Source organism: Chinchilla lanigera, unplaced genomic scaffold, assembly GCF_000276665.1.
Source record: "Chinchilla lanigera isolate Chin_1 unplaced genomic scaffold, ChiLan1.0 scaffold00034, whole genome shotgun sequence".
NCBI classification, from domain to species: Eukaryota; Metazoa; Chordata; class Mammalia; order Rodentia; family Chinchillidae; genus Chinchilla; species Chinchilla lanigera.
In genome coordinates, this window is record NW_004955435.1 from 13285771 (window position 1) to 13311374 (window position 25604).

General features: G+C 49.2%; 2 long non-coding RNA genes across 5 annotated transcripts in view; one reads left to right on the forward strand and one right to left on the reverse strand.

Annotated features, from left to right (window-relative positions):
• The window catches only part of LOC106149014, an 11534-nt gene extending 2877 nt beyond the window's left edge, over nt 1-8657 (reverse strand). For both annotated transcript variants that reach the window (XR_001234896.1, XR_001234895.1), the window contains exons 1-2: nt 8480-8657; nt 2455-2606 (exon numbers count right to left, since the gene is read on the reverse strand). This is a non-coding gene — a long non-coding RNA (uncharacterized LOC106149014). The remainder of the gene's footprint in view (nt 1-2454; nt 2607-8479) is intronic.
• The window catches only part of LOC102012121, a 37701-nt gene continuing 12196 nt past the window's right edge, over nt 100-25604 (forward strand). For 2 of the 3 annotated variants that reach the window (XR_001234893.1, XR_001234894.1), the window contains exons 1-2: nt 100-179; nt 14275-14445. This is a non-coding gene — a long non-coding RNA (uncharacterized LOC102012121). Of the gene's footprint in view, nt 180-14274; nt 14446-21651; nt 21762-25604 lie in introns of those variants that run through there. The other variant, XR_261685.2, reaches the window with a different exon arrangement.

The window sequence follows — 25604 nt, forward strand, 5'->3', positions numbered from 1 at the left end:
AGGGAGGGAGGGAGGAAGAGAGGGAGGGAGGGAGGAAGGAATCAAGTAAACAAGAAAGGGAAGGAAGTAGAAAGGAGCCAGAACTTAGGAGAGCAGTAGCTGGAGAGGAGGGCGTGGCCTGCTCTGAGCAGGGCAGTGTCTGCTGGACAGCTGTCTCTCGTATCTGGCTCCATATAACGGTAGGTCTTCCCCATTTGTTCCTACGCCGTCCTATTGACTCTTGGACACTAGCTGAGAGGGCAAGGGGTCTGCAGGTGATCAGGACCTATCCTGAGATCAACCTTCCCCCCGGAGGAACCTGCCAACGTCCCCAGGGAGACTGCAGGGCAGGGACAGGAACACGAAGGGTTGGGGTGTGGTCTCCTTTCCGTCTCCTTGTGCAGAGCCCTCCGCTGACACCGAGCTGTGCACATTCCGGTGTGATGCCACCCTTCAACCCAGTAGAGATTAGGGTGGGCCCGAGCCAGAGGTGAAAGGACTGCGCTCTGGCCTAGGAAAGCTAAAGGATAAATTCAGCAGGATTAGGACCCAGAGCAGGGCAATGGGTAAGGAGATGAAATTTGAACAGGGCCTTGATACCGAGAGGGTAGGCAAGGGCACTGCTGGCAGAAGGGCAGCCTGTGGGAGGCTGGGGTTCAGGCCACACAGCCAGTGTGTCCAGGGACAAGGAACAGTTGTTTTACCTGGGGGCTGAGATTTGGGGATGAAGCAGTAGGAAATCAGTTTGGAAAGAACACTAGAACCAAGTCCTGGAGGACTTTGTCCTACCAAGGGTTTAGATTTTGGTTTTTTGGTTTTATTTTTAAATAGAGGGTCTTGCTATGTAGTTCAGGCTGGCCTTGAACTTGTGGCAATCCTCCAGCCTCAACCTTCCAAGTGCTGGGATTACAGGTGTGCACAAGTAGTTCTGACTGATACCCACAGGACAATGTGCCGGACTGGCTCCACAGTAGCACTTGCTAGCCAGGCAGGCCGCCACTGGTGGATTCCTCCTACCGCTCCACAGTTAAGGGCCCATTCCACACAATGGCCAGCAGGGGGCAGGGCTAACTCACATTCCCCTAGCTCAGGACCCATCCAGCTCAGGACTCCCACTTCTGGAAGGACTAGGGTGGGGTGGCCTTTCTGCGAGTGGAAAGGCACCCCAGGCACAAAGGAAATAGGCCAGCTGTACACAGCTGGAGGACAGGGGAGAATGCCGGCTAGATTATGGCCACTGAAGCAAGGTCAGGTGATCTTCCTGGGCATATGCTCCCCCACATGGGTGCAGCTCCTGAGCACAGCCTCTCTGCCTTTGGTGTCCACGGTCCCTCCTTTCCAGTAAGGGAACCCTCAGCTCTGTGAAGTGTCTGAATTTGGCTTGTGAGGGCACTCCAGCCCCTTGGCATCAAACCAAGTCCAGAGTGGAGCTGGGGAGACACAGTGCTCTGCTACTCCCTCCTCTCCCTTCCTAAGAAGGATGAGGAGGTTATCAAGATGATGGGAAGGCATTCATGAGGGCATCCAAGAGGTGCTTATACAGCAGCCCCTGTGCTAGGAACAAAGACACAAAGAAGACAGCGCATGTGCTGAGGCGCCACCTCACGCAGGTCCCCAGTGCTCCGAGTAAACGGCTTGATGACTCAGGTGGTATGGATGAAAGGGGATAAGGCATTCAGTGTCGTGGGAGCTCTGCGGAGGAGCGGCTACTGCTGCTTGGCAAGGGCAGTGTACGTCTTCACAAATGAGGTGATGCTGGAGCAGGCCTGGGAACATGCGTAGGATCTTACCAGATGGGGAAGGAGGGGCATCCCCAACAGGAACCAGCATGAGCAAAGGCTTGGAGGCTACGGTTAGAGGATGCTGATGAATAGATACAGCTGTATATGTGTCTCAGTGACCATCTGGTGCAATCATGCTTATTTATATAAGTCATGACTTCTCATTCTCCCTTCAACCCTTAGGGTACTATGACCCCAGCTTTATAGGTAAAGCGTTGAAGGTCAGAGTAAAGTGATAGTACAGTGACAGCCCTGGTAAGGAATGCAGGAGCTGACTTCTTAGTCCTGGTCCACGTGGGACTGATGTTAAGCGGAATATGTGGGGTGGCACGCTAAGACCAGGCAAGTCTAAGACCAGGCAAGTCCTCCCTCCCAGAGCCCTCTCCCTCAGCCTCAGCATCTCTGGGCAGGCTGTAAGAGCTTCTTGTCAGAATCCCGTTTTTAAACAGTCACCGATTTGTCTCTCTTTTTATCTTTTCTCTTCCTTTTGGAAAAATTCTTGGGCGGATTCCATTTTGTGGGTCAGAGATTTTGTTGAGCCTGGGTCAAAATGACAGAGCAGACTGGAGGTGGGGTTAAGGGGAGGAGGGGCTAGGCTGGAACCCTGGGGTGTGTGCTGGTTTTTAAAGACTGACTTTGTGCCCTGGTCCCCAGTTGTCTGTCTGGGTGGGATGGGAATGTGTGGAGGACAGACCTCTCTTCATGGGCTTTCGCGTCCAGAGGAAAGGCAGGCCTGCTTCTATGGGACTCCTTTCCTCAGAGAAGGCCCTGCTGGGTGGCCCTCTCCACGCCTTGGCCTGTCTCAGTCTTCAGGTTGCTGTAACAGAGCGCCATGGACTGTGTGGCCTGTAAACAACAAGAATCTCTTCGTCAGAGTTTGCTGCAGATTTATCATCTGGTGAGGATGGTTCTTGGTTCACAGATGATGCCTTCTCACTGTGTCCTCACAGGGCGGAGGGGATAATCTAGTTCTTTGAGATCTCTTTAAAGACACTAATCCCTTTCACAAGGGCATATAATCACCTCACAAAAATCCCACCTCTTGATTCTATCACCTTGGGGGTTAGAATTTCAGCAGGTTAATTTTGAGAGAATGCAGCCATTCGGGCTATAGCATTCTGCCCCTGGAACCTCCACATTCATGACATACTCACACGCAAAACAAGGCCCAAACATCTTAACTTTTCCCAGTGTCAACTTTAAAGTCCAAGTCTGAAGTCTCATGTAATCAGATATAGGTGTGTCTCGTGATGCAATGTGAGTCTAAGGCACACTGCCCTCCGGCTGTGCACCTGTAAAATCCAACAAGGATTTGGCCTTCCAAACTATAATGGTGGGACAGTTACAGGACAGATCTTCACACTGCAAGGGGAACTATAAGCAAGAAGAAAGGGGTAACAGGTTTCAAGTAAGCAGCCTGAAACTGAACAGAGTAAACAACATTAAATTTTAAGGCTCAAGAATAATCTTCTTTGGCTTGATGCTCTGCTAGGGAGTTGCACCCCCAAGACTGGGTGACCCACTTGCATGGCTGTGCTGCTTACTGCCCACGTTGTATCTCACAGATTGTAGTTGGGTGGCTGTGGCTCTCCCAGGCTGGAATTGCATGTTGGTGGTTCACTGAGATTGGGGTATTCCTACACCCCAGTCTGGACCTTGTGGTAATGGGGACACTGCAGTGACTCCACCTTTACTGTGGCTTTTTGCCTGGGTGGCCCAGCTGAGGCTCCTGGTGTGTCCAGTCTTCAAAATTTAGATGGAAGTAGGCACAACCCCCACAGGTGGCTTTCCCTGCAGTCATATAGGGATGACACCTCACACAGTCACCAAGGCTCATTGCTCATGCATTCCGGAGGGGTCATGACCATGGCCCATGCCGTACCTGGGCCACTGCAACCACACCTAGTATTGCAGTTGGGGTGTGGAGAGTAGAGCCTCTGTCCCCCACCCCCCACTCCAGGCCCTTGTACTAAGTGCCTGTGGTAGAAGAGAAGCAACCCTAGTAATCTCAAAATGTTTTCAGAGACTTCCTTTTCCTAACTTGGGGAATAACGCCTAGCTTCCTTTGAAACAGTCCATCCACACATCCAGTCTTCGGCCATATCCTTGATGTTTTCTTCCAAACACACATTCCCATTCCTTTCACTATGGATAGGCTGAGGACCTCCCAAAGTTTGAAATTCTGCTCCTTTTTGATTAAAAATTATATCATTTCTCTCTTTTTGCATTTTACTGTAAAAACACTTAAATTCCAGAGGCACTTCCACGTTTTAGATGTTTTGTTACACAGCACCGCACTCCCACTATCAGGTTTTGTTTTAGACCTTTCAGGCTGCTAGCTTATAGCTACCTATGCTATAAGCTATGTAGCTTATAAAAATAGAAATGTATTTCTCACAGCCTGGGAGGATAGAAGTCTGCAATAAAGGCACTAGCAGATTCTGGTTCCTAGATGGTAACTTCTAGCTGTATACCTCATGTGAGGGACGGGAAGAGTCTATTTTGTAAGACAGCCAGTCATTCATAATGATTCCTACCTCTTAATGCCATCACCTTGGGGGGTTAAGATTTTAACACTTACATTTCAAGGGAACTCGAATAATCAGACCATGGCAGCCCCTTTCTTAATAATCATCTAGTCTTCCTAAATTGTGGACACTCATCTCCTCCTTAGGAGAGACCCTTCAAAAAGACTTTTATTATTATAACATTATAGCAGAGAAATGTACATAACATTAAAACCATCTTACCCACTCTTTCCCCTCAGTTCATCCCATTCCCCTGGGAGCCACCCTCTACAATTTCCTGTTTATCCATAAGCTATACCTATATATAGACAAGCATATTTAAGTACAAGCTGCTATATGTGTTCTTTAAAAAATATATGTAAATGGGGCTATACTATAAACATATTGTTTTGCAATTTACTTTTTTTCATTTAATATTAGAATTTGAGCACATGTCAAGCCAGTATCAGTAGATCTACCCATTCTTTCTAATGATTACAAAACTCACTGTAAATCTGTGAATGACCAGTTTTTTGTTTTTTTCCATTCCATTCCCTTCCCCTATCCATTCCCCTTCCTGCCTTCCTTGCTCTTCCTCTCTCCTTCCTTCCTTCCTTCCCTACCTCTTTCTTTCTTTTTCTCTTTCTTTTTTCTTTCTTTCTTTCTTTCTTTCTTTTCTTTCTTTCTTTCTTTCTTTCTCTTTCTCTCTTTCTCTTTCTTTCTCTTTCTTTTTCTTTCTTTCTTTCTTTATCAGATTACTTGTAATTTTTGCCATTGCAAACAGTACTCAGATGAACAACTATATTTGTAGACCAGTATTTTCCAGCTGACTAATGCTGCTGGCATTTAAAATTTGAATATATATTCCCAAATTGCCTTCCAAAAACTGTAACATTTTATAGTTCTATCAACAGTGTACCAGAATGCCTGTTTCCTTATATTTACACCAGTGCTAACATCATCAAACTTAAGTCTTTGTTAATTTTATAGCTTTAAAAGGGCATATAATTATATCTGGTTTTTTTTTTTTTTTTTGGTTTTTCTCCGGTACCGGGAACCGAACTCACGACCTTGCGCTTGCGAGGCAGGCGCTTTTGCCACTGAGCTAAATCCCCAGCCCTTTATCTGTTTTTGTTTGTTTGGGTTTTTTTTTTGTTTTGTTTTGTTTTTCTCTGGTACCGGGAACCGAACTCACGACCTTGTGCTTGCCAGGCAGGCACTTTTGCCGCTGAGCTAAATCCCCAGCCCCTTATTTGGGTTTTTTTGTTTTTCTTCCGGTACCAGGAATCAAACTCATGACCTTGTGCTTGCCAGGCAGGTGCTTTGCCGCTGAGCTAAATCCCTAGCCCCGGCATGTAATTTTAAATATTTAAATGCTTCAGAGTAAGGTACAGTGTGTAGTATATGCCAGTCCCCTCAACCCCAAGACCCCCAGTAGATGCCTGGAACCAAAGATAGTATCGCTGCTGTACATAGTTTCCTCTGTATAAACCAAATACTTTTTCCACCTTAATTAAGTACTTAACTTTTATAGTTTGAGATGTGACAGAAAAACTAGCCTGAGTTTCTTTTCCTTTGGCCATACTTTCACAGATAGAAGATTCATTCTTACCATAGATTTTAGCATCCTCCACAATTGACTTTTTTCCTTCCTTATTAACTTGAAAAGTTTTACCTTTTTACCTGTGGGAAACACTTTGCCACTACTCTTCAGCATCCTTGAAGTGCCAGATTCATTACTCTTGCACTTTGGGGCCGTTATGAAATAAGATGTGGGTTACTTGAACACAAATGCTTTGATAGCACAGCAGTTGGTGTGACAACCAAGGGACCGGCCTGAGGATGAGCGGGCAGGCAGGGTACACCGCCTAGAGAGGCCGGACACAGGATGATCCACATCCCAGACAGGGTGGTTGGACTGAGTGAGATTTCATCATACTACTGTATACAATTTAAATCTTACAAATTGTTTATTTCTGAAGTTTTCCATTTAATGCTTTTGGACTGTGGTTGACCGCAGGTAACTGAAACCTTGGAAAGCAAAACCGCAGATAAAGGGAGGACTATTATACTTGCTGGCTATTTGAACTTCTTTTTTTCCTCTTTTTTGTGACACCCCCTCCCCACTATTTTGCTAGTCTTTGACCATTTGTGGGACTAGTCTTTTTCTCTTTGATTTGTAGGAGTTGTGTATATTAAGGGAATAAGCATCTAGGATTCATTTTATTATTTCCTTCACTACAAATTCCATGTTTGGAGGGATTTTATTAAACAGCCTCTGTTGAGTTCTTACTTCATTCTCCGTTTCCTTGGTCTGACCCTTGCGTACTTATGCTCAAGATGTTTATCAGCACAAGATGGCCCATGTTTCTGCATTGAGTTGATGTAATTCCAGCCAAAAGCAAAGCCTTGGAATTTTTGTTAATCCCAGAGATCTCCCATGCCTAAATGTAGCACATATATTGGCTTTCTGAGATGTTCTAAGTGGCTTGAGGAACCCTGGAGGTCTGGGGTCCTGGAGTGGGAGGCACAGCCTTGGACTTGGACCTTCAGCTAGCACTTCCTTCAGCCAGCCCGGCTCACTGGAACCAGTGGTGTGGTCCGCACCTGCGTGTACCCTGTCCAGCTGCGGATTCCTCTGTTCTGATGAGTGGGCCGAGTGTTTGCATATTTTCCCCTTTGTTTACAGGAACACACGGGTGCCGGCCCCTCTTCCCTTCAGTAGGTCTCTGAGGCCCGGATCCCATGGGACTTTACTGCTGCTGAGCCCGGGGGCTGTGGGGGAGATACGGGTGGGGTGCAGCAGAAAAAGGCTCACCCTGAAAGCATCCAGCTTGCTTCATTCCCCGTGCCCACCTTCAGCCCTCAATCTCCTAGGGAAATTTTCCCCGAGCTAGGCCCTGTTCTCTTGAGAGCGGGGACAGTCCTCTGGCAAGAAGGGAGGGGTTTGTAGAGCTCTAGATTGCTGGGCACCGGTTGCAGATAGACAAGCCTGAGTATCTGAAGGCAGAGTGGGAACACAGTGGAGAGTTGGTATGGGAGCCGGTGAGAAGGGTCTCCCCAGAGCAGGGGAAGTGGGTTCAGGCTTCTGGGCACCCACTTCCCAGTCTAGAGGAGCTTCTCTTGGTGCCACGGTTCCCTCCTAGTTGTGGGTGCTTAGGAGGTGGGAGAGTTCTGAGTTCACAGATGCAGGGGAAGGGGAAGAGCAGAGGAAAGGAGGCCAGAAACCTGTCTCTTACTTCTGACCTGCCTGAGGCTCTGCAGCTGACTTAGAAGCTTCCAGGTTGCTTTGTTTGTTTAACCGAGGGCTGACTTGTAAAAGGCTGCCGCATTCCTGGGGATTGGCAGGGAAGGTGATTAATGGTGTTGGCAACAGAAGGCGGAGTCTGAGGAAGTCAGCAAGAGCTACAGTGTGACATTCTCGGAGCCTAGACTCCCTGTGCTGTGGCCTGCTGTCTGGAGGACTCGCACCTCTGCTGACCCCAAAATGCCCACCTCTGCCAGGTGGGGAAGGAGCCCTTGGGGGAGAGACATTATCTTGCTTTTTCCTATAATGCTCCCCAGCCTTCCAGGGCTGGCTTTGTGGACATTAGGGTTTTATCCTGTTCTCTGTCTTGGGGCACAGTCCTTCTGCCCACCTGGGTGGACCCAAGACTATGAGAGGCACAAATTGGGCAGCAGCCTGAGGTCAGCAGACCTGTTTCTGTGCCCTGGAAAGGTGCCTGGGCTGCAGGTGACTCACCCTGTGAGAGATGCCTGAGATTTTCCTTCGAAACATGTCCAGCAAGACAACACACAGACAGTGCCTGTCTCCTTTCATTAAATATTATCTCATCGACTCCGTGAACCCCAGTTGGGTTTGAGGAGTCTCTGAGCAGGAAGACGGAAACAATTGACAAGGCTTTTCGCAAGAAAACTCTATCTATCTATCTATCTATCTATCTATCTATCTATCTATCCTGACAATGAATCTGACTGACATTTCTGTGCATAGTGCAGCTTAATAAATGTGTCAGTTTCCATTTCCTCTGCCTGGGTCACCGTTAGCCCCATCACAGCCAGACTAACAGGACCTCAGACTGACATTTGGAACTTGGTGGTAAAGAACGTGGCTTTGGAGCCGGGCAGAGAAAGGAAAAACCTGGCCCTGCCAGGTGGGAGCTGGCTCTGCAGGCTGAGTCCCCCTGCGAATGAGCACCCGGAAGTACTCACCTGCTGCATCTGTGGTGAGTGCTGAGTCATAGCAGGGTGCAGTGCTCCCCGAAGGGCCAGGCGTGGTATGCGACTGTCACCGTGCTCCTGCTCCCTGACAGCCCTTCTCCCTGTTCCCCTGGGAACTGCCCTGCCAGGCCCGGCCCACCATGCCCTGCACGGTCTGGCTCACAGCTGATTTTCTCTTATAAATGCTCAGATCTTGGAGCCCTTTATAACCCCAGACTTTATGTTTGTTTGTTTGGTTGGTTGGTTGGGTTTTTGGTGTGTGTTTGTTTTTGAGATGGCGTCTTGCTATGTTGCTCAGGCTGGCCTCAGACTCAGGATCCTCCTGTCTTAGTCTCCAGAGGAGCTGGGTGGCCCTAAAGTTTGAAGATCAGTGTCTAACACCAGCTCCAGTCTGAGCGTCTGACTCCACAATCCGTGGACCAGGTTGGATTCAAAGGGGAGGCTTACTCCAAGAACTTGGGGCGTAGCTGAGAGGGTCAGAAAGTTCTGGCCTGCAGAGGGGGTGTGCGCTCAGCTAAGGGTGGGAGAGGAAGGGCTTGCTGGCAGTCAACCAGGGAGAAAGAAAGGGGGTGGTGGGAGAAAGAGTGAGGGGTGGGGCTCTTAATAGAACATTTGTTTGTTGCTGGGCATAGTGGCGCACGCTCATAATCCCAGCACTTGGGAAGCTGAGGCAGGAAGATTGCCACAAGTTTGAGGCCAGCCTGGGCTACATAGTGAGTTCAAGTCCAGCCAGAATAACATGTGAGACCCTGTTTCCAAAAGAAAAAAAATTCCCATTTTCGCATTTTTCTAGCGCTGACCTGGTGGAGGCAGGGTCGGCCGTGTCTGTTAGTGGGTGTAGATATGACCAACTGTAGCCTTTGGTAGGGCCTAAAGGAAATGCTTTTGAAGTTTTTGGTGCCATTTGGGGCCCTTTTGGTTGTCTCCGCCATCTGTGAAATCAAGGGCCTCTATTTAATCGATTCCTTCGAGAAATGCATTGAGCAAGGCCCAGGAGACTGTGCTACAGGCCCAGAGGCTCCCTCACACTGGGGACCGGAGGTACAGGGAAGACGAGTGCGGCTCCCATGGCTCCTATGCCCACACCCACGGGCGCAAGTGCAGAGGCGGGGCACGAAGCTCAGCTAGCTGCAGGCCTCAGAGAGGGCTACTTGCCCTATCTGGGATGCACAGCAAGAGACTCCACCGCCAAGGGGGACCTGAACCTCCATCAAAGCCCAGCTGGGTGTCAGTGCAGCCCCATGGGTGCCAGCCCTCAGGTGTGAGAGAGTACAGGCAGTGAAGCTCTAGATGTAGCATGGGGTAGCTAGAGCCCTGGGGACGAGAGCAGTGGGACAGACAAGCTGGAGAGAGCCGGGCAAGATAGCACACGCCTGTAATCCCAACACTCGGGAGGCTGAGGCAGGAGGATCATTGCAAGTTGGAGATCAACCTGGGCTACAAAGTGCGCTCAAGGCCAGCCTGAACTGCATAGCGAGACCCTGTCTCAAAAAAGCAAAAAAAAAAAAAAAAAAAGCGCTGGAGATGCTCACCCCGAGGGTCACATTACCAGCGCCCGAGGCTGTACTCCAAAGGCCCAGGTCAAACCTGCTCCCTCAGGCTTCTTGAACCCTGGCGCGACCACTTGTATAGATCATACCCTACTCTGGCCATGTCCCTCCCTCTTCTCCTTTCCCTGTTACTGTTCCCACTCAGCTCTAGTCCTGTGCACTCGTCCTCCAGCTCCTGGGCTCCAGCAGGTCACTCTCAGGAAACTGGCAGAGCTTCTACTCTGAACCTAAGCAAACACTGTGTATTTGTGCCTCTAGCTGAGCACACAGCCTGGGCCTGGGCTAGTCAGGGAACACTGGGGACATGAGGGTCCTTGTCCTCAAAGTACTCCAGGGTAGAAAGGAATCAGCCCTGCCCAACACCCAAACCCACTCAATGACCAAAAGATGATTCCCATCAGCTAATAGGCACTACAGGAATGTAGAGTCCTAATTCTTAGCACTAGGCATTAACTTCCATGGGCTTGTGAAGGGCTCACTACAGCCCACTAAGTTCCACTCTGTTATTGTCCCATTTTACGGATGAGACTGAGGCTCAGATAGTTGAGTAACCTATCTGGATTGCATGGCTGTCAGCAGTGGGGCTTGGGTTTGACCTCAAGATAGTTGACTGCAAAGCCCATTTCCATCAGGGAGGAGCAGTGCTCCACCCGGGCTTGGGGGCAGAGGGTGCTCAGCCTAAACTGGTAGTAAAGTAAGCGTTCTTCTTTGTCCCTTTTCTCCATTTTGGTGTGTGTCTATTCATGGATGGGGTGTGGAGTTGGGTGCTGCTGGGGCGCATCCCCATGGGTGTCTTCCTGGGCTTTCTCTGGGATGTGGAATGCTGGATAAAATCATTGTGATAGAACCTTCCTCCCCAGAGCAGACTCCTGTGGCATCCCTACCCCCCTCTGGGCCCTCGTCTGTTCCCTTTGCTGGCCTCTGACTCCATGGTACATACCTCTCCTCCTCCAGTTTACCTTTTTTCTTCCTAAATAAAGTTTGCCCAATGCCATGAATGAGCATGGAGTAGGAGCCAGAGTCCAACAGCCCATCTGTAACTTTGACTCTAGGCCTGTAAAATGGGTATAAAAATTGACCAGCCTGCAGGGATTTAGTCAAGACCAACAATTGAAGATTACAGAAGGAAACATCCCGAAAATTTATGAGGTATAATTAATTAATTCCACCAAGATTTATGGACCACGGACTCTGGCAGGCCCTGTCCTGGATTCTAGGGACACCATCCTGAGGAAAACAGGAAGTTTTCCCCTGCTTGGAGCTGGGAGGCTATGGGCAGAGGTGGGTAGTAAGGAGCCCTGTAGCTATATACTTGGGTACAAACCAAAGTTGGTCCAGTAGGATTATTTAATATGGAGCAAACATGGGGCCTGAAGGCTTTCCTAAGGAAGCTGGATTTAAGCCAAAAGATGAGAGTTAGTGGCACAGAGCAGAGAAGGGGACCCTAGGGGAGGAGGAAAAAGCACTGGAGTGGGGAAAAAGTCAGAGGTTCCAGAGGCTTAGGGCAGGGCAGCAGGAGCCACAGGAGGCTGAGGGCCCTGCAGGGTCAGCTTTCTGTCAGTATAACAAAATACCCGAGATAATCATCTTGTAAAGAAAAAAGGTTTATTTTTGGCCCTGTTTTGGAAATTCCATGATCAGTTAGTGCAGTTGCTTTGAGTCTGCGGCGAGGCAGGACATCCGGATGGGAGTGTGCAGTGGAGCCAGAACTGTTCATCTCATCACAAGCAAGGGGAAAAAAAAGAGGTTACCAGGGTTCTGCAGTCCCCTGCAAGGGCATGCTCTCCCCGTGGCTCCTGCATAAAGGCTTCACCATAAATACACACACACACACACACACACACACACACATGCACACACATGCATACCACCCCCCTCCAGATTTCTTCATCTCCCCGTAGCACACCCTGGCACTGAACCTTTAACACACGGGCCTTTGGAGGACAGAGAAGATCTGAATTATAGCGGGGCTAGATTGAACATGGCCTTGCAAACATGAGCTACTGAAGAGTTGGTTAACTGGCTCACTACAGCAAATCTCTCTCTCCTGTACTGTGCTCTTTGACCTGTCTGTCTCTGGAGCTTCTCTCTGCCTTCTTTGTCCTCTCTGTCCATTCTGCATGAGGTGAAATTGGGCTGGGGGAGGTCTACTTCTCTTTCCCTATCTGAGCTGAAGGACAGCTGATTAGAAGCAGATGCCATACCCTGATGGGGCCCTGGTGGGAGTGGCGAGGCCATGGTGGACCTGGCTCCCCCATGCTGACCTCAGACCTGTACCGCTGACATGTCCAGGCCGCAGACTCTCTGTCAGCAAAGCCGCATCCGTCCTGCAGAAAGACGGTCACTGTGGCTGCCCACACCCCCAACCCAGCAATTTTCCTGCCACGGTGAGAAACCTCCTACATTCCCGGGCCAAGACCCAGCCTTCTCCAACTGGGCCTGGAGTCCTGGCTGGGGGAGGGAGCAAGGCCAACTAGGTTCTTGGAAAGGCACAAGGCTGGCAGAGGTCTGCATCACCTGTACATGGCTCCTCAGCCCTCTTGTACCAGCACAATGCCAAACGAGCCTCCCAGGAACCTACTTGCCGTGTGCTAGGCTCAGTGGTGGGGACTTCGCGTCCTCTCACTTTATCCTCATTAAAATTCCTTGAGTTCTGTCTGCTAGGGGCTTTTGTGGTTGAGGCTTGGACAGGTTATCTCAGCGAACAACTGGTGGGGGCAGAATCTGGACCCAGGTTAGCAGGCTCCCAAGGCCGTGACCCCAGTGGCCCTCTGCAGCGAGACCTTGACTATTACTCTTTTACCCTCTCAGACACTCCCTGTGCCTTTTGTTCCCGAGGAGGCCAGGTGAGCTCCCGAGGTCCCTGGAGGCCTGTGTCTTGGCCTGGGGCACTGAGATAGGCACACACACAGAATGCCGGAGCAGCCTCCGGGGAGACAGAATGTGAACTCTGGACTAAGTTGAAGGCAGTGTGCTCTCTTTTGGCTGAATTAGGGCCTTGTTCAAGGGTCGCTTCAAAACAGGGAGTCATGATTCTGGTGTTTATCTCTGAATTTCTCCAGGGACCACGTCCCACATGCTCCTGTGCCGGAGCAGTGTCTTTACCAGGCCCTTTGTCATGTCCCCAAGCTCCACTGGGCACATGAAGGGTCCGCCCGTCTCCAGGTTCTCCCAGAGATGCCCTCTCTGTCCTGTAGCAGCTCCAGCACCGCTTCCCCAACTGCTGTTCCTTCTCTTCAACTGCCTAGACATGCATCCTCTTGCCCCGGTGCCTGGGGGATCTGCTCCACTTCCGCTACCCTCTTGTGCATGTTTCTGGTGCTACATCTGGTGCCCCTGGACCATAAAAGATAAGGGCAGAGGCTCCACTGCTAGATGCCGAACTCCACTTTGGTTTCTTCTGGTTGTCCAATGACTGAGAAAACCAAAACAAACCAAAACAAATGAACAACAACAAGAACTCCGGCAGGATGTCCTGCTGAAGACCCCCTTTTCTGTGTCCTGGGTGGAGTTGCCTTGGTGTTGGTGGCCCTTGGGCAGGTGAGTTGGCACTGAGGCTCATGTGAGGCCTGGGGGTGGCAGGTGCGGGCAGCTTTCTGGAACTTTCAGACCCAGAGGGAAAAGGAGGCCATTTACATTTTGGGGGTCTGGAAAGGAGAAGTAGCCTCAACCCCAAAGTGAGTCTTGGGGAAGGAAACAGGACAGCAGTTCTGATTCAGTCTGAGTGTGGACCAGGAGCCCAGCAAGCTCCATGCAGGAGGAATGGCCACAGATGGGCGTGAAGAAGCCACAAATGTGGGCAGGGCTCTGGAAGGGGACCGAGCAGGTGGTAGCCCACTCCTCGCTTGGCCATCTTTGGAGTCATCCCTCTGGAAGGTCCCTGCAGCCTGTGTTGTGTTCTGGTTGTCCCAGGGTCACTTCCTCCTGACTACATAGCACCTCTCCAGGGGAAAAGTCAGAGTTCAGTTCTTCTGGCTGAGGTGTGAGAGGTGTACCCTCCGCTCCCCTCTTTTTCAGCATATAAGAACTGGGGATTCCTGGGCAGACACAGCAAGAAAGGAAGCTTCAAGAGAAGGGTGTATTTTCCCTTTAAGTGTACAGACACTGCTCAGCTTACCATGTGGTTATGTCCCGATACATCTATCACAAATTGGAACAATTTTAAGTTGAAAATGCATTTAACACACCCAGCTTCCTGAACATTGTGACCGAGCTCTTGTATGCTGCCCAGTACAGGCTGTACCCTGAATGACGGACCAACAGGTAGCTGCTACTCCTGGCTTTGTGAGAGAGGGTCACACTGCACATTGCTAGCCCGTGGGAAAGGTCCAAATTCCAAGCTGGAAGTGTGGCTTCTCACCGAGTGTGTACTGCTTCCCCACCGTTATGAAGCCTAAAAATCATAAGGTGAGTCATCCAAACCAGTGACTATTTGTAACAGACTGGGTCTAGATTTGATTAAAATTACAAAAGCAAAGGAACGCAACGGTATTAATACCTGACATTTCTGTTGCCTCTTATGGTGGCTAAGACAACTACTCCTGTTTTTTTTTTTTTTTTTTAACTTACATACTATGCTTTCAATCATTAGTTTATTTATTCTTTATTGAATTTTTATTAATATATGTTTGCAGTACATAATGATAACGTTTACTGTGAGGAGCTGGTACATGGACATAACACATTTTAACTATTTTTTCATCTCCTAACCTGCTCCTCCCTCCCTACTTCTTCCATCTCTAAAGAAAATGTGTTCATACACAATGGAATATTACTTTGCCAAAAAAGGATAGGTTTGAGTCATTCCTAGCTAAATGGATACACTTTGAGACCATAATATTAAGTGAAATAAACCAGGGATACGAGCTTTAATACCACATGGTTTCTCTTATATGGGAAACCCAAAATATAACTAAAGAGCAAAATAAAAGGTAATAGGAAGTAGGGAGCTCTTTTGCACATGGAAAGCAGAGAAGAAGATAGAGGGAGAGGAGAGAGAGGTGAGGAAAAGGGGATTAAAAAAAAGAATGGGAAAAGATGGAGCTAGAGCTCTTATAAATGGAAGGGGACCAAGAGATGGAGCTGCTTCTATTGATCAAGAACTTACTGTGAGCCAGAACCTACCATCTACATTATTTTATTTCATCTTCACAACAAGGTAGCTGTTTTGGTTACCATTTTAGAGAGGAAGAAACTGGGGCACAAAGACGCTAACCACCATTCCCCAAAGTCACAGGGCTGGCAAAGCTGAACTGGGCTTTTAACCCACACATCCCTCCCTACCAAGGCCTTCAACCACAGACAACCCCCACCCCCCGTCTGCGGGTCCCTTACGGGTGTGGGGAGCCCAAGCTCTCTCGGGAGGAGTGCCAGGGTCTGGAGGCAGAGCCCAGAGACAGCGGGCCTCCCTCAGGTGCCTGTCTCCCACAGCAGCTGGATTGCATTACAGTGTGGACAGCAGTCTTCAGAAAGCCACCTTGGCCAGGGTCGTGAGGGAACAGGATGTCCACAGCCCGTGAACCCGGGGGGCCCTTGGATTGCCACTGCCCACCCCGCAGGGTTTCACAAACCCGTTGACGTTGACAGGGCAGCGTGTACGGAGAGTGCAGGAAGCCCGGGGCCCTGTGGTCTGCAGGCATTGCTCAGAGTTTCCTGGGCTGTCTTTCTGTGAGGCCTTCTCAGGGCTCTGCCAGGCCAGCGCCCCCAGTCTCCAGGGCTTCGCGAGTCCTACCCGCTCTGGTGTCAGTGAAGCCCCACCTTCAGGGTCCCAGGGGATCTTTTGAGGCTGTGGTGATGGCCTCAGGGGTCTGATGGTTTTGCCCTTTGGGTGGGCAGAGACAGTGCTGCTTCCAGCCAGAAGACCCGAGCTCCACACAGAATCACACTGGCTGGCATGACAACGCTGGGCAGATGTCTCCTCCTGAATCCTGCCCTCATCCTCCTGCCAGGCAGGACAAAACCTCACCAGACAGCAACATGTTCTGCTAGCACTGGGACCCTCGGTCCTCCTTTCTAGAAACTTCTAGAGGCTGTACTTAACAGGTTCCGGAAGAAGAGGGGAAAGGCTTTGCAGAGAGAGGGTAGCCTGAGGCAAGGCACAGAGTTAGGGTTTTACACACACACACACACACACACACACACACACACACACACTTCCTTTGAGCTCTTTGTGCCAGGAACTGTTCTACACTTTTACATATATGAACTCATTTTCCCCTGTTATCATCCTTATGTGGTACTATTAGCTGGCCCCAATTTTGTAGATGAGGCATTGGAGGCCCAGAGAGGTAAAGTACCTTGCTCAAGGTCACGTAGCTAGAAGGGGGACCCAAGAGCTGAACCTAGGCAGTGTGGGACGAGAGCATGAGTGTAGCACTGGTTGGTGAGACTGGCCGCATCAGCCTTGCCTGTCGCTGCAGGGCAGTGCTGCGTGGTGTTGGCGCTTAGTGAATGGCGCAGGCGCATTCCTGGAACGTGTGCTCTGCAGAAGGTGCAGCTGGCTTGCTGGTCTGGAGCCACTGCCCTTTCACACAACACAGGATGCTGGAGTTTCGGGGCAGGGGCAGTACGGGCCCGGCACTTAGGCCTCTGCAGCTGGCCCCTGCCCATCAGTAGGCCCACCCCAATGGGGCTGCTGGCTCCCACTGGCAGGAGGAGCCCAAGAGGGCCGGCAGGCGTGTCATGGCTATTTAACCTCTCTCTGGGCCCCAACCCTTGGCTGCCACCTCCTCCCTAGACACTGGTGTCTCTGACTCTCTCCCTCCTTAGGGGTGTCTTAGCTTTGGGGGGCTCAGGCTCCACCCAGGGCCAGTGCATGGGGGGGACACAGATAGTCCTGCAGCCCAGGCTTGCTGTTGGCAGAGGCTCCCCAGAGACAAGCCTGTCTGTAGGGTTGGGGAGCTGTGGCTTGGTGAGAAAGGAGGCTTCCGCTCTCTGCGGCACTCAGACCCCACGAGGAATGTGGCTGCAGGCCAGGATGCCTCTGGGCAAGAAAGGATGACTCAACAGAAACAGCGCCCTGGACCAGGGTAACTGGAGCCACCATGCCGGGGACTGGTGCCAAATGGCAGGGGGGTGGTGAATTCATGATTCTCAGCCTTTGGCCCCCGCTGCTCTCACTGGGGTCCTTCTTTAGATGCGGTTCTCTGACTGGGACTTTAAGACCCTCATAATGGTAAGAACCTTCTTCAGCTTTCAGACAGAGTTGGGAAGGGCTGAGCATTGGTCAGCTCTGTCCTGCTTCAGGGTAGCTGACAAATGGCGAAGGAGGAACAGTTGGCCTCTGAGACCTCAGCCAGGCCCAGGCCCCAAACAAGTGCCCAGTCTGCTTGAAGAAGCGGAAAGGATAGTGCAGAGCTGGGCTGGGGTGTGCAGGGCTGTTCCAGGCAGGCAGTCCATGTGTTTAAACAGGCGCAGACACCCACAGCGTGACTTCTCCATTCTTCCAGCCTAGCTCCTCAAAGTAAGGATCTCGAGGGTTCTTTGTCACCAGAGGCAGCTGCGACCAGACTACAGTAGCCCTGCAGCTGGCACAAGCCTCCTGCCCATGTGCAGCGTGGGTCCTGAGCAGAAGTGTATAGTGTGGTGTGAGAACAGACAGCTGCTGCTGACCTCCCACCGGTGCCGCACATACCCTCCTACCCGCTGTTACCCGGTGACTTCAAGCAATCCTCGAACAGCCCTGTAGGGTCGGAAGGTACCAGTCTTGTCATCATTTTCTGGAGAGGAAACTGCCACGGAAGGTTAGGTAGCTTGCTCATGATCACCAAGTAGTGAGGGGAAGCACAGTCCAGGATGGTAAACAGTCTGCCTGACACATTTTCCCTCACCCTCTGACCCCTACTCAGTGGAAAAAGAAAGGGGGCAGAGTTGCTGTGGTTCTGCCCCCTTCCCTGCGTGTCACACAGTGATTGAAGGTCAGTCGGGTTAGCCATGGAAACACTGACCCCTGCCTAAGAAGCATTGCAACATCCAGTGGTTTGCTGTGCAATATATCACAGGGTGCTTGGAACTGGTGAGCCGTGAAGGTCCTGGGATCTGGGGCTAGAAGCCTGTCTCCTGACTTATTAGGCAGTGTAACTTTGACACCCAGCTCTATTTCCATGTGCCTCCACCTTCATACCTATAAAATGGGAGAGAAGTATACAAAGCTCGCCACTACCTACCCCAGCGAGATGAAATGTAGAAGGTAAGGCCACTGCAGCCTGAGACTTGGCCAGGGAGAAAACAAAGGGCAGTGGCAAATGGTGAGACAGGGTGACATGAAGCAACAAGGAGGCCGGGGGGGTGGGAGAGGAAACCAGGAAGCGGGCAGGAAGGGAGGGTCTGCAGCTAGCATCTTGCTGCTAGGATCCCAGGAGGCCAGCAGAGACCAGGATTTCCCTTCATAGCAAATTAGGGGACAGTCATTTTGCACTAATCCATCTGCCTGATGGAGCGCACCTAAGGGTGAGCCAGGCTCCGGTGGTGAGGACACAGAGCAGTAGAAAGCCTACTTCTTCCCAGGAAACTCCTGTGGCAGCCCTGCTCTAAACAGGTGTCAGATGACGGTCTGTTCCCTGTTTGCTGACTTCTGTCCTGTTCTGACCTGGCTTGTTGGTTGACCAGTTCCTGTTGTCCCAGCAACAAAGCAACAATGTTGGTGGCAGCAAATGGACATGTAAAATCACTTAACTATCACAAACAGGCACTGTGCCAGACAAGAGTGTTTACAGTTATGCTGGACTTAGTCCTCCCTGCAACTAAATGTAGTTGGGATGGTCCTACACATGGTTGAAATAATAGGTCTCCCAATGAGTACGTCTTGATTGACTGACGTGTCTTTGGAATTATGAAGACAGTATATTGTGCTCACTACAATTTTATCCCTGAGATGATTTATTAGAGTCAAAACCTTGGCAATTAGTGGTATACATGGCAGGCTACCTCCCAGGTGCCCTTTCCTCCATTCTGTACAAGCGCGTACTAACACTCCCATGTCCTTCTGGTTAGGCTGTTATTGTGGCTCTATTCTGGAACATCCTGCAGTGGTTAGCTTTTGGAAACATCATTTAGCTCATAATCTCTTAGCAACAGGACTTTGAGGGCTAACGGCCGATGTATTATCCAACAAAGGATCGTGACTCGTGGGCAAACAAGCCCTCAGTGGTCACATCCGAGCACCCTCTGATTAGGAGTTTGTTTCAGTTCACTGAGCATCATCAGCACCCACGACAGGTCAAACTTGCTTTGTGACACACCTGTGAGCATTTGCGAAGCAGTCTCACACCCAGGGCCTGGGGGTCTTTGGGATTCTCCAAGTGCCCTAGGCTGTCACGGGCAGCTTCCTGTTTGACACAGACCCCAAACCTTGTGTCCAACTGGAAGGAGCTTTTACTTCCCACTCTACATGTGCCTGGAACACCACCTCACGGCATCCTCACAGCTCCCGACTGGGTCCTCCTGGGACTTTTGGTCTCCATAAAGGTCCTCTCCAGAGCAGAGCACTTGAGGGTCACGGTCACAGCCTGCTACCACAGGTCAAAGGCCACACAAACAATGGGTACATCGCTGGTGCTGCAGAGCTCGGCACTCACTGGCAGTGGGGCTGCCTGTAATGGGAGTCTGCAGTTCTTTAGTCCTTTAGACTGCAGTTCTTTCTAGTCCCTTTCAGAGGATGAGACCACGGTTCTCCATCTGTATGGGGTAGGAATAAAAATGCTTAAAATAACTACCACATATTACAAAGAGTTACACTTATACATCTTTATTTATTCCTTAAAACCTTGTAAGGATGTGATATTGTCCTCACTTATAGATCAGGAAGTTTAGGGCTGGTGTGGCTGTCTGTCTCCTTCTAAGTTTTTGCTGGGACTGCAACCTCCCCTCCCACTGCTCCATTGCTTATGAGCAGAGGTGTACCCTGGAAGCCACAGTCGGTGCTGGCCCCTCCCAAGGCCCTAGATATCTGTTCAGTCACATATCTTCATGGAACCTGCAAAAGTAAGACTTCTGAATATTCCTTTTCTAAAGGAGAACTTCCCCAAATTATATAAACCTCAGGCACCTCAGGGAACTTTGATCTACTCTGCTCATGAACCAACCTACCTAAAAATTTACCCTTCTCTTCTATCCCTTTTCCTACCTTGTTTTACTCTTTTTAGAACTTTTCACATCATTTTTTTATGTATTAATCTCATTTATCATACACTAAAGGTACCACTAAAGAAATGGTTTGGGTAAATGAATGAGTGTAGCTATAGTCCATATACTTAAGAATGCTATGTAGTAGATCAAACAGTGATTATTTCCATATTATAGAAAAATAAATATGCAAAAGGTGATACGCTCCAAGGTATCCATTAACAAATCTGGGGGCTGGGGATTTAGCTCAGCGGCAAAGTTCCTGCCTGGCAAGCGCAAGGTCGTGAGTTCAGTTCCCGGTACCGGAGAAAAACCAAAAAAAAAGACCAAAAAAAAAAAACCAAAAAACAAAAAACAAAAAAAAACCCAACAAATCTGATTCCCCTTCTCATCGCTGAGCTGCCTTTGAACTTGGTCATGTCCAAGTTTTCTCAGGACATGACATCATAATTTACTCCTAGGCTAGACAGCATCTCACTGGTGCATCATCCTTTCCTCTTCTTTCTCTCGACAAACTCCCCTGGCTCCAAAAGTTTATCAGCCACCTCCCAAATGTCTCCTAAACTTAATCAATTAATCACCTCCACAGCTCCATCCCTTCCAAGGTCTTCATTAGCCTCCTGACAGGGCTCTCTGCCCTAGTTGTATTGATCTCCATGTGGAATCAGCCCATGGCTTCTCATTTCACAGAGATCATACTAAAAGCTTCAGCCTACCCCACACTAGCTCCCACCCCCAAGTTTCTGAAACACGCAGCATCTCCTTCCTGACTCAGAGCTTTTGCACATGCGTTATCCTCCTCTAGTGCCAGAACATTCTTCTCTTCTCTCCTTCTCTCTTAAACTACTTGCTTTTTATTCAACTCTCCCCTCCCCGTGTCAGAGCACACATCAGCACCCTCAGCCTGTGTCAGAGCTTCTGGGAATTATTTTTACAGCTTTTTTTGTTTGTTTGTTTGTTTTTCTCTGGTACCGGGAACCGAACTCACGACCTTGCACTTGCCAGGCAGGCGCTTTGCCGCTGAGCTAAATCCCCAGCCCCTACAGCTCTTTATATGTCTGTGATTGGAGTTGATCACACTAATTGGGTGTTGTTTGTTTGTCTATTTGGTTTGAGCTGTTCTTGCTGCCCCTTTCCTTACTCCCCGCCCAAGCTCACAAAGGGCAGGGGTCACATTTGTCTTGCTCATGGCTGAATAAAGATGTTTACATGTAACCTTCAAAGATGAGTGATCACACTGACTCCAAGTGATTACTTGGGGACCTAGGTCCCTCCTTGATTGACTGACTGACGTGCTGTGCCTTGTCATTCCTAAGGGTTATCTACATAGCTGAGTCTGTGTTGTTGACATGTCTGGGTTGGAGCCAGCAGGAAGTGGGACAGGTTTTCTAAATTATGGTTTGGTTCTAGTTATCTATTACTGAATAGCAAACTGTAAAATTTAGTGCAATAAAACATCAACCATTTCGTTATCCTCACAGATTCTTTGAGCCATTACTGTGGATGATGGGATCTGGGACAATTTCCTAGGTTCTTAGGAGGGATGAATAAAGAACTGGACACAGCACAACAGCAAGGAAACAGTGACAAGGTTTATTAAGGTAATGGTACTCAGAGTGAGTAAGCTCTGGCTGTCAAAAATGTCATAATCGCCAATGGCATAAGGTGTAGGGGTTTTAAGTGTTCTAGGGTACCTCTCATTGGGGTTTTCCAGAACATGATTAACAAAATGATTGACAGGGTGCTGAGTCATGTTAGCTGCATCCTTTCCCATTATGCACTCGGTTACAATTGTATGTGAGAGAAGCAGTTAGTACTCATGAACCTTCTTCAATGGGCTCCAAGTGAAAAAAGGTTACTGTAGGCCGTACAAGGAGGTCTGGTAAGCATTTGGACTTTTGGAATTTTCCAGAGCAGGTTTGGTGGTGGTGGTGGGTGTCCTTGTTTTGCTTATCTCTGCCATTGTGTAGAAAACATTAGGACAAGGCTTTGCCCAGATTCGGGTGAGCATGGGGGAGTGGCCCTGTAGCCCCCAATTGTCCCATATTAGATCTGCAAGGACTTCTGTGGAACCTGGATAGAACGTAGGCAGGATGGCTCTCCTCTCTGCTCTCAAATGGCTGGGCCTCAGCTGGGAAGACTCTGTCAGGAAGAATCTTCACTCACTTCCTACTTGGCTGGAAGCCTGAGCTCAGCTGGGCCTGTACCCAGCATGTGACCTCTCCAATGTGATGGCCTTAGGGGAGCTGGACTTTCATGGTGGCATAGGGTTTTAAGAGTGAGCCTCTCAGAGAACAAGGTGGACACTGCCTAGCCTTCTGCTCCCTAGCCTCAGAAGCCACGTGGCTTCTCACAGCGGTCTTGGCTGAAGATTTCCTAGGTTCTTGTGCAAGGTCATAGATCTTCTTCTCTTGCCAGAATTTGTGTTCACGTTTTAAAACCATTACAGCCTGGAAGGGAACGGGCCAGTTTCGCTCTTACGCCGCTAGTAGGAATATACTCATCTGGCCTCAGCTAACTGTACAGGGCCTGGAATTGCTGTCCCTGATTGACAGCCACGTCCCTGGCTTTGACTCCATTATAATAGAGGAAGGGAAGTTGGATTTTGGCGGACTCTGATCAGTTGGCCTCTAGCCATTGAATAACTACTTCATATGTGGCTTCCTTTTACCCTAGGAAAAATTCAAAAGTCCCTGTAATAGTGTTCACTGCTGCATGTACGTATTTGCAGAGTGTCCAGCTGAGCCATCATGAAGACAAGGTGGTCAGAGACAGTGTCCCACTGTTAACTTCAGAGCAGAGCCTTCAGGTGCGAGAACATTCTTCTCCTCCCTCCCTCCTACCCTGCTTAATTTTTACTCACCCCTTTGATCTCAAAGCAAGGATCAGAGGTACTCCCTTGGGGTACCCTTCCATGTCCATGTAATTTGCATCAGAGGCGGTGGCCAACTCAGGTGGCCTCAGGTCTCTTAGATATGGAGAAAAATCTGCTTTCCTTTTCTCCTGGTGCTTAATTCAATCTATTTACAGAGTCGGAAACATCAGTGTATGTTAATTGAAAAGAATATCACACTCTACCCCCAAATTGATTCCACATGGATCAAAGATCCATATGTAACAATAAACCCATAAAATGCTAGGGGAGAGAAATAGGAATAGACAGTTCGCAGAAGATAAACAGCGGGCCAACGGTGGTATGTAAAGATATCCTCTGAGAATGTAGGGGGAGACAGGAACTCTCCTGCATTCTTGTCGATGTTTAAGCTGACCATTTTTAGAGGGAAGGTCTGGCAATTCTTTCAAGATGCCCAATGTTCAGTCACTCTTACTCCAGAAACTCCACTTGTAGGTATTTATTCTGTAGATAGATGGTATTTTTACAAGTGGCCAAAACTATGTGGCAGAAGAGTATTCGCTGCAAGCTGTTTTAGAATAACACAATAACTGGAAACCACCTAAATGCCCATCTGTGGGAAATATTAAATACAGTAGAATCCCAGGCAGCTATTAAAAGGAACGCAGTAGCCTTGTTAGTATTCACAGTGAGAAATGTCCGAGGAACACCAATAATCAGAAACAAAAGGCGAGTAGGAGAAAAAATATGTATAGTGTAATTCCATGTGTACTAAGAAAGAAAACAAGCTGATATAACTCATATGTCTAAAAAAAAATACCTGGAAGTCTGGAGTTGTAGCTTAATGGAAGGATATTACTTAGAATAAGCCAGGGCCTGGGTTCAATCTCCAGCACCAAAACAAAACAACTTGAAGAAAGTTTTGTAGAAAGGTCTGTAGAAAATTTTAACAGTGATTACTTCAGAAAGAGTTTAAAGCTGAAAGTAACAGGATGAATTTTATTTTTTGCTTTGCATCCTCTCATGTATGGCCTGCTTTAGTGGACAGGTAATCCCTTTTATAGGAAAATGAAATTCAAAATGGTGATTATCTCTAGTAAAGGAGTAATAGATCAGAGGACACTTTAATTTATAATATTCTACTTCAAAGATAAGTTGAAATGGAGAAAATGGTAAATTTTATGTTTCTTTCACTTAAAAAAAGAAAAAAGAAATTGAAGCAAACATGGTAATGTTAGGAATTAATAAAGCTGATTAGTGGGTATTAGCATGTTCATTGTATAGTTCTTTCTGAGTTTCTGAATAGTTGAATCATTTCACAACTTCAAAAACAGATTTTTTTAAAGGATTGATTCAATATAACAAAATAAAATAAAGTAAAATAAAATAAATAAAAAAGAAACCAGAAAAAATGAATCAAGTGGAAAACTAAGAGCAGTGAAACAACTTTACATCCCTTGCCCCGGCGTCAGTAGATCACTGTCTTACAGGTAGCTCAGCAAATTTAATCCTATTCTCGGAGAAAATTTGGAAGCAGAAGGTTTCCCAGTTTTATCTCCAGCATGTACCTCAGACAAAGAAGAGAAATGAGTTCCTTAGGAAAGTGCAATTCACGAGAGTCCAGCACAGTAGCTGGGCTGGGTGTGGTGAGCCGAGGGAGGAGAGCAGTTAGGCACGGGCTGCCCAGGTGCGGGTGACGGCAGCCAGAGCTGGCTGACACTGGCACGGGGAGGCTGGGCTCACCGCCTGCGAGCCCCTAGGGACCCACTGGGCCCGAGGGGCTGGACAAGGACAGGAGCTGGCCACTGTACAGGGTGGGTGCTCCTCACTAGCCTCACCTGCCCACAAACATTCGGGAGACCTGGCTCCCCTGCTCCAACCTCTGCCCTCTCTGCCCCTCCCCCAGGCTTTGCCCTTCCCCAGACAGCTGGGAAGGCAGTGGGGTCTGAGGGGCGGCCTTGCCTCCCCTGCGTTCACCCGCTTTTCTCACCCAGCCCTCTTCCCGCCAGAGGCACGGCCTAATGTGCTGCACCTGCAGTTCTTTGATCCGTTTTGGTTTCCTTTCTTTTGAAAAATACTAACCACAGTGCAATCTTGAATCTGATGGTTTGAAAACCTTCTTCCTGTGAACTTGTGATGCAGGTGATAAGAAATAAAGGGCAGAGGCCTGTGGGTGTCACCAGGGTCTTTGCTATGGGCCGGGGAGGGGGCAGCCTCTGGGAGCTTGAGGCTCTGAGGGCTTATGTTGTTGGGCTCTAGGCCCTTGGCATTCGGGGCAGGCAGTCTCTCTCTGATCAGCAGCCCAGCCATGCCAGACGCCTGGGAGCACCCTCTCTACTATGTTGTCAGAGGGGTGTGGGGGAGGACTCCCACACTGCCGGCGGGCATTCAGCACTGCCAAGGGTCCTTCCAGCTGGGCCATGCTGTTTGGAAGACTGGGGCACCCGGCCCAGCTGCCTGCTCATGCACTATCTCATTTGTCCTCTGAGACAGACCCAAATGCCGACGACCAGCTCATGCATGCCAGGCTCTAAGCCGGTGGCGGCAAACCTACGGCACATGTGTGGCAGCCAGCTGTTTGTTATCACTG